The sequence below is a fragment of the Peromyscus leucopus genome, chromosome 15 (assembly GCF_004664715.2).
Source record: "Peromyscus leucopus breed LL Stock chromosome 15, UCI_PerLeu_2.1, whole genome shotgun sequence".
Lineage (NCBI taxonomy): Eukaryota > Metazoa > Chordata > Mammalia > Rodentia > Cricetidae > Peromyscus > Peromyscus leucopus.
The window spans coordinates 72,257,449-72,270,199 of NC_051076.1; the positions used below are offsets into that span (position 1 = coordinate 72,257,449).

General features: G+C 39.6%; 1 protein-coding gene across 2 annotated transcripts in view; it reads right to left on the reverse strand.

Annotated features, from left to right (window-relative positions):
* Positions 1-12,751, reverse strand: part of Cntnap5 (contactin associated protein family member 5) — a 1,003,093-nt gene that overhangs the window by 155,444 nt on the left and 834,898 nt on the right. The window lies entirely within an intron of this gene.

The following is a 12,751-nucleotide window of genomic DNA, read 5'->3' on the forward strand; positions in this document are numbered from 1 at the left end:
TTTTATTAAAACAACATAGTTAAACACGGATGAATGAATGACAGCATTAAGAGTCAGGGAAATAAACTCAAATTGATAACAAACTAGACAATATTACAACTGAGTTGGTTATATCAGCTTAAAAACATTTAAAACTATATTTTACAGTTTAGATAATGCATAATAGAATGATTTGACATAGTTTTAGGCAAAATCAAGGGAAATTTTCAGCATACAAAACCCCTTCCTTAGTAAAAAAGTTTTAAAAAAGTCACTTTAAGTGGGCTAGTGCCACATGTGTTTTCAGTGACTGGTCATAGCTAAGTGCTATTGCACCAGCAGTCAGTGGAATTAAAAAGAAAACTGAACTTTTACAAGCACTACCTCAAAGAAATAACATATTGGGATACCTTTTGAATGCCAAGATGGTCTACTTCAATATACAGATGAATTCACATATCCATCATGAAAATGGAAAAAAAAAAAAAAAAAAAAAAAAAAAAAAAAAAAAAAAAAAAAAAAAAAAAACTCCCATGGAGTCCAAACTAGAAGCGTTAGCTGTATGTTCTCATTCAGCTCCTGTGTGTCATTTTCCTACCTCTGTTCCCCAGCATCACCTTGATCACCAACATTACTCTCTCAGGCTTCTTTCTAAATTTTGAATCAGCTTTTAAGCAAACCACACACACACACACACACACACACACACACACACCTCCATATATATGTGGATAGAATGATTTCCCTTTGAAACTGCCCAGGCCAACACACCACAGTAAGAACCAAGATCAGCCAGTCCTGTGTCTTTTTGTAGATATCCTTGAGGGTGGAAATTAAGGTGAAACAGAACATGAGCACATGTGAGAGGGATCCGGACCCACTGAGTTGTTTCAACAATAGCAGAAGCAAAGTAATCTCAATCTCCTGCTCTGACTAAGAGATATCATAAACTTTCAAGTTTCGGAGACTTAAGGGAAAAGAGCCTGTGAAGATCACATCCTGGATCTTCAGTGAATTATGATTCACTGAGGAGAAAACAAAACAAAACAAAACCATCAAAATCAAACACACAAAATAAGAAAACCCTAGATCAGTCTCCTGATTTTATTATTATCTTGCTGTTGTCTTTAATGATTGTGAATACCACAGTAGCTAGTAGCTACCATTCAGAAAATGATAGTGTGTCCCAAACAAGAGCAGGCACAGATATGGAGGCCCTAGACAGCATCAGCTGAAGAAACCAAACATAACTTCCATTAGCTGTCTTCTTTTTGTTTGGCAAAGCCAGATACTTAAAATTTTAAACACCAACAGCAACAACAATTACGGGCTCTTTTACTCATTTCTGAGTTGTAAAATTTTACTCCTTAGGCTGGGCATGTTGTTCAATGGGTACAGAGTGCTCTGCTTTCTTAGAATGCAAGAAGCCATCCTGAGTAAGGTATACCAGAGCCAGAAAGACAAACCCAGAAAACCAAAGCAAAGAAACAAACAAATCATGCCTCTGAGTTTATATTGCTAACAGGAAAAACATATAAAAGTACAAATTCAGGCTGGGGAGACACCTCAGAAGTACAAGTGCTGGCCTTGTGAGCTAAGGACCTGAACTGGACCCCCAGAATCTACATGACAAAAAATGAAGAAAAGTCCAGACACAGTGGTGCTCCCTTGTGACCCTAGTGTTGGGGAGGTGGAGACAGATGGATATCCGGGCTCCATGGCCAAATAGCCTAGACTACTGAGAGTTCAAGTCCAGTGAGAGAGAAAACATGGTGGCAGGTACCTAGGAATAACACCCAGTGTTGTTCTCTGACCTACACATGCAATTGTATGTGCATGTACAAATGCACACAATAGAAATAGGGTTCTTGAGATCAGTGTGAGTGTATGTGTGTGTGTGTGTGTGTGTGTGTGAGAGAGAGAGAGAGAGAGGGAGAGAGAGAGAGACAGACAGAGAGAGAGAGAGAGAGAAGAATTAAGAGGAAGGTAGGGAAAGAGGGCAAAGAAAGAGGAGGGACAAGAAGAGAAGGAGGAAAGGAAGATGAGAGAAGGGAGTGGAATATTAGCCCATAGCCACTTCTTCATGAACTGCTAAAGGACAATATTGTATCTGCACTCCAAACACTGCATAAGACCAAGTTCAGAAGTTTTAGTAGTCAGTAAGATGCACTGTGCTGCTCCTAAGGCTCCCTCGATGAGTGTCAATATGCTATTTACAGAGGAATGGCTTAAGGAGAGAAGAAAACATATGTGTGCACTTGTATGTACATTCATGTGTGGGCAGGTGGAGGCCACAGATGAGTGTCCAGAGTCTTCCTCAACTGTGCTTAACTTTAATTTTTGAGATAGGATCTCCCCTTGAATCTGAAATACATCAATTAAGCAAGAGCAGTTGACCAGGAGGCTCCAAGGATCCTCTTGTCTCTGTTTCCCCAGCACTGGGTCTGCAGATATCCATGGGCATACCCAGCATTTACACCACCACATCTGGCTTCTTATTTTTCTTTGTTGTTAATGTGAGTTCTGAGTATTGTAACTCAGGTCCTCATAATTTTGAAACAAACACTTAACCCATGGTGCCACCTCCCCCTCCTGAAAACAATCCATTGAATAGAATAATTAGGTATGGGCCTATTTTGTGCAGTCTTGGATCAATTATGGTTTTCCTGATGCAAGAAATCCACATGAAGTCATGGACCAGCCTCTTCTCACAATTAGGGTTTAATGAACAGAATTCAAATAGAAGATTCTCTTGAATTTTGAATTGTTCAAGTGTAAAAGGCTGTAAACACACAGCCTCTCGGTGATGTCTGCACAGGAGCCCAGACAGTTTAGCTGTGTCAGCTTCCAGGAGCAGTGCGGGGAGCTCACGGGAGCAAGGAGCTAAGGAGCTCTGGAGTTCAGAGACTTGCTGTGCTGAGTCGCTGCCACCATTATCAGTGCTTTAATTCATTTTATTTTGTTTTTTCTCATATTCTTCAGAGAACTGGTTTTCTCTTTCTCATATATTTTTTATTTTAATTAAGATATAATTACATCATTTCCCCACTTCCCTTTACTTTCTCACTCTCCTACCATGTCCCATTCCTCCAGTTCTTCCCTTTTACATTGCTAGTCTCATTATTTTTATTAAATATATGTGCATAAATATGTAAGTACAGCCTGCTGAGTCCATTTATTGTTGCTTGTTTGCTTATGATTTCTAGGCTGACCACTTGCTATTGGAAAGCCAATCTGCGGCTCATCCCTAGGAAAACTAACTCTCTCTCAGCAGTCATTAGTTGCCTGTAGTTCCTTGTCCAGCAGTGGGTCCCCAACAGCTTTCGCCCTTCCACATTAGCATGTACTTTGGTATTATCATTATCCAGGCCTTGAGCAGCCCCATTGCTGATGTATCATGGCTGTAGCTTTCCTGTCATTTTTAGGAGAAACAGTTTCACAGTCATATTCCTGACCTTCTGGCTCTCACAAACTTTCCATTCTGTCTTCCATGATGTCCCCTGAAGCTTAGTTGTTTTGATGTGGTACCTGGTCACAGTTTTACACCCTGGTAAACTCAATAAGTCAAAAGGAAGAGTAAAGTCTGATTTTCAACCCAGTCCTATTTTTCTGCCATGCAACCTTTACATCTACATCTATCAGCCCTTTCAAACATGGTGTTTGTCAGTTTCTTCAGTTTACATGGCCAGTCTTTCCTCATCTCCAAGTCTTCTTTTTTTCTCGCAAGACACAGGCATTTATTGAGTCCAGGCCCAGCCCGGTCATACCTCTACAGCTCAGAATGAAGAGCTCAGGGAAGGCACAGGTTAGAAAATTGCTTTAATGGAAACTCCCCCAACACACTATCTTGGGCAGGGTGGAATGTGGCCAGGGCTGCTTCTTTTCTTAAGATGGGGTCTTATATATCACAGGCTGACCTCAAACTTATTTTGTAACCAAGGATGATCTGGAGCTCCTGAACCTTCTGACTCAATGCTATGCCCAGTATAGGAAGTGCTGGGGATAGAACCCAGGGCTCTGTGCATGCTAGATAAACCCTCTGTCAAGTGAGCTCCACCTACAGCTTGTCATCTCTGCATCTTAATGCCCCCATTCATGTGCTCACTTAGAAGCTGTTCTGAGAATGATGGGGAAACTACTCTCCTGACTAGTCACTTTGAACCTGGTTAAGCACTGCACTCCTTCCCATGACGTCTTGGGATGAAGCAAGATTCAATGTATGTTTTAGATATGTTCTTGTTGCTGTGATTTAAAAAAAAAAAAATCTCTGACAAAGTCAACTTAAGGGACAAAGGGTTATTGTAGATCGTAGTTCCAAGTCCATCATAACAGAGAAGACATGGTGATAGGAGCAGAAGGTTGGATGCTCACATTTCATCCACACTCGATCCACACTAGGAAACTGAGGTTGAGCTACAAACACTAAAGACCACTTCCGTGACTTACTTCCTCCTATGAGACTTCACCTCATAAAGGTCTCACAACATCCCAAAAAGCACCCTCAACCAGGAAGAAAGTGCTGAAACACATAAAGCCATGGAGGACATTTCATATCCAAACCACAAATCCACAAATGAAACCTCCCCTCCGTGTGTGTGTGTGTGTGTGTGTGTGTATGGATGCCAGACATATACACATATGTGTATATATATACATATAAAGTATATATGAATAATTAAATGTGAATTATTCACAAAATAACATAAAATTTATATATAATCATTATGTTAATAGTTTCTCAATTCTATGTTGTACAAAGGCTTGGTGTGATGTATCAGTGATAGAAATTTTAAAAGACTCTGGCTGCCCTGATGGTGCTCTTCTAGAGGAAGAAGAGCTTGTTTTCAGCAATGAGTAATATAAATCTGAGTATGATAGGCGTCCAAATACAACTCAGAGCAAGACACTGACTTTTGCCCAAGAATCCTAACGTCTCATGGAAATGGTGGCACTCACCTAGAGGTTACTTGTTGAGGACTTCCACCAACACTGTCCTGGGGAGGGAAGACTTGTGCAGGTTAGGACCCCCCAGAAAAGGGATCTGATGTACTGCAGTGTCTTTAGGGAAACAAGACTCTACATGCAGTAAGCATTGTCTGTCAAAGACTACAGCTGGAGGGCGTAAGGGTAGAAAATATGAGGGAGAGCTGAGGCCAGTGCAGTCCTAAGTCCACATAATTACTCTTACTGTGTGAACAAAATGCAATTCAGCGGAGCAATGGTGTAGCAGAAGGGCTGGAGATATGGCTCAGTCAACAAAATATTTTGTTGAGGACCTGCTCATCAAAAGCCAGGGCAGATGATATGTCTGTGGCCTTTGCATGGGACAGTCAAAGCCAGTCTCCAGTGACCACCTGCCAGCTAGACTACCTGAATCAGTGAGCTCTGACAGATCCTGTCACCAAAAACTTAGTGGAGAGGAGAGTAGCTGAGGAAAATAGTCAACATTAGCCTCTGTGATCACATGCTCCCTACACATGTTCACACACACACACACATATACACACACTGTACACACACACACATACACACACACAGGCATTTTATACACCCTTTCTTTATATACAGCCTATCATTCCTGAGGAAAAAAGAAACAACTAACATTTAGTTAGAGAGAAAACAACCTCATCCATATCAGAAGATAACGACAGACATTCATCAACGTCCATTCTGGTCTTCCTGCTTGTCGGCCAGGATGATTAAATCAGAGAATACACTTAATAGTGTGATTAAGAGCCACTCAGCCACAGCAGGAATTAACATTTCCATAATGTTGTTCATTGTTCTCTTTCCTGCTTATTCAGCTGAAGTGAGTCCAAAAGGGAGAGGGGGAACAGAAAAGATTAATGACACACCGCTCCAAACAAATGATAACCGGCTCTGTGATGGGGTCATTTAAAGCCGGACCAGCTCCGGCTCTCTAGAGCACAGCACATGGATGGAAAGGGGCAGCGAGGACTACACTAAAATTATTATATTTGCATTACAATTTTATGAGAAAAAACACTAATTTTTTAAGAATTTTCCTTTTTTTCTGAAGAATGGTGCTGAAGAACTCAAAAGATAAAATTTTATGTTCAAAGTCACGTGGTAAATACGGCAGGAACTGGCCTCCAGGTTCTGGCCATCAAGCCTCTCGAAGGTGGAGGTGTGGTCCTGTCCACCCATCTTCTCATAGACTCATAAACTTTTCAATGAGCCAAAAGCATTGAAAACTGTGAAATTCACATATGATAATTGCCCATTGGGGACATTTTAATAAATTTCTGGAAACTGATAATATAGGAGAATTTAGCATGGAAATAAAATCTTTCATTTACCATACAAGTTATCTGTATGTATGTATGTATGTATGTATGTATTTATTGTTAAATCTTTGTGGATAAGCATGTGGCTTTGTGTCTGTATGAGTGTGTGTGTGTGTGTGTGTGTGTGTGTGTGTGTGTTAGTGAGGGTGTGTGCCTGCCATTATGTACATGTGGGGGCCAGAAGACAACCTTCAATATCCATCCTTGCCTTATATCTTGCAGGCGGCAGGATTCCCTGTCTAGAAATTCTCCCATTGCTGCTTCCTGTCCTGCTACAAGAGCAGTTGACTAATGCATGTGTGCTACTGTGAGCGTCTTCACGTGGGTTTCAAGCTCACTCCTCAGGTTTTTACTTGTGTGGCAAACTCTTTACCCACTGAGCCATCTCGCATCTCTCCAGCATTTACTCCAAGATATCTGATATGACACACTTTGAAGTTCTAGTTTACAAATACAAAATTCAGTAGGGCTCCAAAATCTGTGTCAAAGTGTGATGTGCGAAGGGAGAAACCTTCACTGAGCCAAGCCACAGAGTCAGCTGTGAGGTATAGTGATGACGACATAAGTTAACCTGTGCTGAGTGATACAATAAGATGTAACAAATGACAAAAGAGCTGGACAACCAAAATAGCTGATGCCTGTGTACCACCAGAAACTGTGGCTTGCTTAAAATAAAAGAGCCAAAGCCCAGGAGTGCATTTATGGTGAACTCTTACCCATTCTGAGCACTTAAAATGCTCCAGGCAGTTTCCTGCAATGTTGGGCCTTACTTCATTCAAAATTCAAAACACTTTAAAGGCAAATGCTTTAATCACCATTCTGCACGAGTAACAAAGATGCAGGCAGAGGTGAAATCAGCAGGTAGAGGGAAATCAAGATCAAAGGAAGAAACTAGTTCAGATCCTCACGACCACCTTTGTGGGGTTTCTCGGGTATTATTACTTTTTTGTTCTATTTTTTTCTTCCTTTTATTTTATTTTACAATATCATTCAGTTCTACATATCATCCACGGGTTCCCCTGTTCTCCCCCCTCCCACCCCCTCCCCTTTCCCCCAGCCCATCCCCCATTCCCACCTCCTCCAGGGCAAAGCCTCCCCTAAGGACTGAGATCAACCTGGTAGACTCAGTCCAGGCAGGTCCAGTACCCTCCTCCCAGACTGAGCCAAGTGTCCCTGCATAAGCTCCAGGTTTCTAACAGCCAACTCATGCAATGAGCACAGGACTGGGTCCCACTGCCTAGTTGCCTCCCAAACAGATCAAACCAATCAACTGTCTCACCTATTCAGAGGGCCTGATCCAGCTGGGGGCCCCTCAGCCTTTGGTTCATGTGTTTCCATTCATTTGGCTATTTTTTTTTTCAATAACTGAGTAAAACCGAAATTTATTTTAAGCCACAGTCGTCCTAGAGACCTCCATGCTATATGTATAGCCTCCATAGTTCTATGGGTTATGGTCTGATTGGTCTTTATTTTATATCTAGAATCCACTTATGAGTTCTCGGGTATTATAATATACAAAAAAGCAAAAGGTCAGACTACCATTTCTCCAGTCAGTGAACGCTGTTCTCTGAGATCAAGAACACTTTAAATCTTCCAGTTATATATGTTGCTCATAAAATGAGCCCATGCATATCTCTCTCTCTCTCTCTCTCTCTCTCTCTCTCTCTCTCTCTCTCTCTCTCTCTCTCTGAGTGTGTGTGTGTGTGTGAGTGTGTGTGTGTGTGTGTGTGTGTGTGTGTACACATGTGTGGAAGTCAGAGGTCAACTTGTAAGAGTCTGTTCTGTTCTTCTACTATGTGGGTCCCAGAGGTCTCCCTAAAGTCAGCAGGCTTGGTGGCAAGCCCCTCTTCCCACTGAGCTATCTTACCAGTCCCCAAAGACCATTTTATGAGAAATTAGTTCCTGGATCCTGAGGCTGCTGAAACATGGAGAATCTCACATCCCTTACATAAAATGGCATAGAATTATTACAGAACTCACAATATTCTCCTCTAAAATTCAAATCATGCCCAGATCATTTATAATGTTCAATGCAAATATAAATGTAAAGTCAATAGCCATCATACAATAGTTAGGGAATGAGCACACTTTAAAGCCCATTCATATTTAATTAAAATGCATTTAAACATGTAATTTTTTTTCATTTGGATGTAGGGTTGTAGAAAGGGGTAGATGGTGTGTAACAGATGATTCATCTTTCTTCATACAATCTTCCTGTATTTCCTCTAAAGACAGTAATAAAATCCACAGACCCATGAGACCCTATAGCAGAGGTTTTTCAACCTTGGCTCACATATCAGATATTTACATTATGATCCATAAAAGTAACAAAATAATTATGAAGTAGCAATAAAAATAATTTCATGGTTGGAGGTCACCATAACATGAAGGGTCACAGCATTATGAAAGTTGAGAACCACTGTACTAAGGACATTTGGCTCTCATAGCTTGTATTTTTACATTATTTTACTTTATACCAGCTCAAATGAATCAGGTAACAACAAAATCATTTCTAGAACTATTTTTTTTCTAGAAGTCTTTAATTTCTTTATTTCTAGCCATTTTAATATCTAACGAAATAGACTTCAAACCAAAAGTAAGCATAAGAGATAGTGAAGGACATATATGCTCATCAAAGGTAAAACCACCAAGAGGAAACTGCACTTCTTAACATCTATGCACCAAACACAATGAAGCCCCAGTTCTTAAAAGAAAGAATCACCACTGAGCTTAAATCATATATCGACACTAAGACATGACAGTGAGAGACTTTAATATCTCACCTTTGCCAATCGATAGGTCATCCAGACAAGAAACTAAACAGAGAAATACTGGTGCTAACAGATACTATGAACCAAAAGGAATGTGGTAGTTGAATGTAAATGGCCTTTATAAACTCATAGAGAGATTATTAGGAGGCCTGGCTTTGTTGGAGTGTGTATTGCCTTATTTGAGGAAGTGTGTCACTGTTGGGGGTAGGCTTTAAGGCTTTCTATGCTCAAGTGTTTCAGTTGACTTCCTGTTGCTTCAAGATGTAGGACTTTTGGCTACCTCCCCAGTACCTGTCTACCTACAGGCCACCATGCTCCTCACCATAATAAAGGACTGAGCCTCTGAAAGTATAAGTGAACCACACCAATTAAATATTTTCTTTATAACAGTTTCCATAGCCATGGTGTCTCTTCACAGCAATAAAAACCTGAACTAAGAGAGGAACCTACCATATATTTACAGAACATTTTTTTAATTTGCAAAATATTGTTTTTTAATGTATGAACAATGAACAAAAGATAGTATATGAAAATTTATCAGCAAAGAGCATAAACTCAAATGTAAATTATAACATACATACAAAATAGAACCAATGAAACAAAAATCAAGCCAACAATAGCAGCAATGAAACAAATAAGAAACTAAAACAACAAAACAATAGAAGAAAACTTATTGTGAGAATGAGCAGACAAGCATTATGATATGTATGAAAAGACAGTACATAGACTGAGAGAAATCTTTTGTAAACTATATTGCATATAATGGTCTTATATACTTTGTTAAGATAAAAGAATTAAAAAAACAAAATAAAGCAAATCAACAATAAAAATAAACATGTACAAGAATGTGGCTAAAATAAACTCTTTGGTTTCAAGGTACCCAAATTAACTCATTGGTGATTTTCAAGGATTAATTTATTTAGTTCAAACTTGTAACGAGAACAAATGAAGCATCTATCCTCCATTATTCCATGAATATACTTCAAAGCAACCAAATAATTGATCAGGATGAAAGTATGCAACATTAACTATGAAGGACATTCGTTCACAAAAAAAAATGATTATTGGGAATATGATGAATTATCTCAATTTGGTCACCTCTTGATAGGAAATAGAAGTGAAGAAAGAACTCTGCAAATTTTGCCAAAAGAATGGAATTGGAAAAATGAACTTTTCAAGGTAGATAAATGTAGTGAGGTCAACCTTCACACCAATACTTCATCGCCAACCTAGATCATTTCAAAAAGAGCCCTGAGATGCCAGTCTTCAGCCAAGATCATGATGTGGGGGTCAAGGAGAGCACTAAGATTCCATCCCATATCACAAATCATGACATGACATCAGAAGAGCACCAAGACTCTAGCCCAGATCATAATGTGACATTAGGAGAGAACAGAGTTTCCACTGCCATCTCAGACTACTGTGTTGGAGGGGGAGCACTGAGACTACAGCATCCATTTTAGACCCTCCTTTATGGTCAGACTTTGTATCAAGACTCATTCACCATCCTAGATCATACAGGAATGTGCGAGAGTAGGCATAGAACATGGATTCCATTCCAGATAATTCTGAGGGGTCAGCTTGTACGCAGAGGCTCTGACTCCACTCCACACAGGGTTGAATAGCAAATTTCATCAGTGCTTATCAATGTATTTTTTTCTGGTTTATTTCTATTTATTACAAATGTATAAAAGATCCTCCATCAACACTGCTGATAGCAGCAGAACCTTGAGAAATATACCTTTGGTTTGCCTCAGAAAAGGAACACATATTGCACTGTAAAGTTTATAAAATTGGTGCAAAACATTGTGGTCATGTTACAATACCTGTTTTAAGAGTTCAGTAACTAATGGGGAGCCGATGGGTAGAACTATTTTTTATCACTTTACATTGTTGTCTCAAAATCTCTATGTAAAATAACTTGAAAGGGAAAACGTTGATTTTAACTCAGGGTGTCTGATTCCGCAATCTGTTGTTTCTGGGCCTGAAGTGAATCAGCATCCCAACAACAGGCTGTGCTGGAGAAGCATGGCTTACTTTATGGTGTCTGGAAAGTGGCATCACAGGACATATCCTGAGGACACACATCCAGTGAGATAATTGCTATGTCCTACTTTCTCCCACCTCACAATAGGCTCACCACACCAATGTATTTACCCATCTATGAAGCCAGAGACCTACCATCTGAGGATCAAGACTTCAACACCTTAGTCAGTCATTGGGGTATAGTTCCTATCCAAACACATAACATACGAAAATACACATGGTTAAAATATCTCTACTTTGTGCACGCATGCCTGCGTGTGCATGTGTGTGTGTGCATGTGTGTGTGTGAATGTATGTGTGTGTGTGTGTGTGTGTGTGTGTGTGTGTGTGTATGCCAGAAGCTAACATTGGGTATATTCTTCAACTTCTATCTGTCTTATTGTTTGAGACAGTCTCTCACTGAGCCTGTGTTTTCTGTCCTGGAAACCTAAAGGGTCTTCCTGTCCTACTTCCCTCGGCACTGGGGTTCCACGTGTGCACTAGTGCATAGTTCTGTTTGTACAAGGTCGTGGAGAAGACGGAACTCATGTCCTCTTCTTTGTTGCAATGTTTTGTTACTCATTTTTACCAAATGAGTCATTTTTCCAGCTCCACTAACTCTCTTATCTTCACAGAGATCCAGTCACATATTTCATCGTGCCATATTGGTAAACAATGGACCATCAAAAAACAGTGGTTCCAGAAAATTAGGTCACCAAGTGGCTTCATAACAGTCTTCCTTTGTGTACTCTATAATGTTTACACAATAACACAACCTCATAATGTCCCTAAGACTTCTACCATGGTCAAGCCAATTGGTTGGAAAATAAAATGCGAATCGTAAGAGTCCTATCATCAAGACTTCAAAATATGATACATGGGGAAAATAAAAAATTGATCATTAGCTTTAATGCAAATCAGAGTGAAATAAATCTGAAGTAGAATTTGAACAATATGTGGAAGTCAATGAGAGAAAATGTTAATATTGAGGGGATAGTACAATTCCTGGGAAACATTTAATATCAGTTCTGGCCATTTCTTTCAGTTTTCCAACCAAGGAATCCAAATTGGATTTCCATACCATTAGTATTCAAAACAACCCACATAACTTATCTCATTCAGCCATTCCAGCAATGCTATGAACATTTCTCCTCTCATTTTGCAGAGAAAGAAATGGAGGTGAGCAAAGGATTAGTACATTCTTCAGTCTCACATAAGAAGGAAGGTGTGATTTCAGACTTCATGGCTCCAAACCTCAGTAATATCTTTTTTTTTTTTTAAATTATGTCAAACCTCTCCTATTATAGTTGGGAATGAAGAGACATCATAGTTCCTCAGAACACTTTTTCTTGAACCAAGATTATGATCATTACTTTGGCAAAGCAGCAGATGCTTATTGAGTATGAAGTCTCTAATTTCTTAGGGATTCTCTTAAGTACACATGGTCTCTCCAGTTATCCTGGGCTGTCTACTCATCTGCACTGAAAACCTGACAATGAAACCAGCGACACCTACACAGATAAATATCCTAGTAAACATCCTTGTTGTTAAGAAAATCCAATTTCCCTAAACTTGTATAATATTGTTCTATAAAATTTCACTCTGATGTTGAACAAAGTAATTTAAATAAAGGGATGATAGGCTACAAATATGTAGTAGAGTCTTCAT